Source organism: Zingiber officinale, chromosome 9A (genome assembly GCF_018446385.1).
Source record: "Zingiber officinale cultivar Zhangliang chromosome 9A, Zo_v1.1, whole genome shotgun sequence".
In the NCBI taxonomy this organism is placed as follows: Eukaryota; Viridiplantae; Streptophyta; class Magnoliopsida; order Zingiberales; family Zingiberaceae; genus Zingiber; species Zingiber officinale.
In genome coordinates, this window is record NC_056002.1 from 71271536 (window position 1) to 71273892 (window position 2357).

Consider the following 2357-nt stretch of genomic DNA (forward strand, 5'->3'; position numbering starts at 1 on the left):
ACTTGGTGGAGATGCAGAAGATGACATTCAGGGAACAAAGGATCGCTTGGTGATTATTTCGAGAGGCTTTTGAGAGATAGAATTTCTCTACATCCTTTTGTATAGCTCATCATTAGGTGGACCTCAACTTTAAGTAGAGTCACCATCCAAGGCAAAGTTTAGTCAACTCGCTAAATGTGATCCCCACCTAATAGCTCAAGACTATATACTTTCGAGGTGAATCTAGTTAAAGAAGACCTATTTGTGGAGGCAAATCAATAATGATTCATGGTTCATCTAAGAGGTACTTGTATGCATCAAGACCTAAAATTCTCCTACTGGTAGAACGATATGAAGAAGGATCATGTAAACTTTACAGCTTGTCAACAAGTGAAGGTAGAATATCAGAGTGATGCAGTAGAAGCGTTGTGGGTCATAACCCTAAAGAGCGTCAAAGACTAGCAAGCTTACTTCAAAAGATTTTTATATCTAAGTGGAAAGAGAAACATAGCACGATAGATTTTGGAGGGTGCATGATTCGAATTGAGCGATCGTTGATCGATTAACTAAGTTCGTCCATTTACTACTGACATGCTACACTAACTCTTTGGATTACTTGGCGGAGTTTCCAATGAGTCATGTATGCAAAATTTCATTTCGTCTAAAACTTCATTTCATATAGAACTTTAGACAGACAAACAGATGGAGCACATCATTCACTAACTGTAGGACTTACTTTGTGTAGAAGATCATTTATATCTAGTAGATTTTACCAATAACAATTAGTTAGACGGTAATGTGGGTATAGAGGAAGTATGGTGGGCTCATAACTCATAGAATAGTGATTATCTACTTTAGGATAGATCATTATATAGTTATAAGGAAACTTTATTCCCTAATAGTTAGGACCTCCCATAGTATTAGAATGAACTAGTATAAGGGTATGCTATATAGTTGTTACCCTTAGATGAGGATATCTTAGCATTACAATTTAAGTAAAAGATTTGAGGACCAAATTTTTATTAGTGAGGGAGAATGCAATATATCTAATATATATTTTAATATAATTAAATATATATTTAATATCAGAAGAGAAAGACTAAACTGATTAAAATTTGATCTAATAGAATCTATAGATGAAAAATACAGATGAATTAATTAATAATAAATAAAGAAATAAATGTAAAAGAGTATATATGAATTTTATGGATTTATTTAGATTTTTGTTAAAATTTTTATCGAGTCATTTTAGATTTTATAGGGATAAAGGAGTAAAAGAAAACCCAATTTAGAATACCGATTTAAAGTTAGGAGTTGATTTTAATAAAAACCTAATTGTCTTTGATTAAAACCTAGGTTTTTAATTAAATCTCTTCCTTTCCCTGTTCACGTCCGAGAATGACCGCGTCGCCTTTTCATGCCCGACCGTCGGTGCCTATCCGCCATCCTCACAATAGCTGGTGTTGGTCACCTTTCCATTTCCTCTATGTCCTCGCCGTACCACCTCCTGCTCTGCGACCAACCACCGATATTATGCATCTCCTTGGTGCCTCACTATTGCGACGCCGAATGATGTCACTACTACCGACCACCCTCACTATTGACCCACCACTAGTGGCTACCAAACGAAGTAGACCCAGACAACTACGACACTGAGGATGACGTCGAGCTCATGTTGGCCCATTATCTCCATCAATTAATGCAGAATGCCTCATCATTCTCGACCTCCCACTGTGAGCTGCCGGCCATCACCTTGTTCTCTACCACTGAAGAAGAAAAAGAAATGAAAAAACAGTGGGAACATATTTAATTGGGAGTTACATTGTTTAAGTAATTAATCAATTTGTGATTTGGCTAAGTTAAGGAAATTAATTTAAGTAGCGATTAATTAATTGAATGATTAATTAGATTAATTACTTGATTGATTGATAATCAGATTTTAATAAAGATTTAGTTGGATTAGAGTCAATTAAGAAGGTTGTTAGGTAATAAATTGATTATGTTACTGGATTGAATCAATGAGTTTATAGGATAATTAATGAGTTTAGGTTCATTAAGTATTCAGTTGATTATATTTTGATAAATATATTAAGAAATGTATTATTGGTAATTAATCAGATGAGTTAATAGTCAATTTATTAATTAAAATGTCGATAAATTTAAAGTTTTAATTGATTAAGTCGATAATTGGTAATTAATTTAGATAAATTAATAAGTAGACGGATAAATAAATTAATAAGTTGGTTAATAAATCAATAGGGTTTGATTATTGATTAATAGACTCTTAGAGTTTTCTTTATATCCTATACATATAGATATGAGCTAGTGGCGGATGATTTCATTGGAAGACCAAATCATCTATAGTAGAGGTGGGTAGT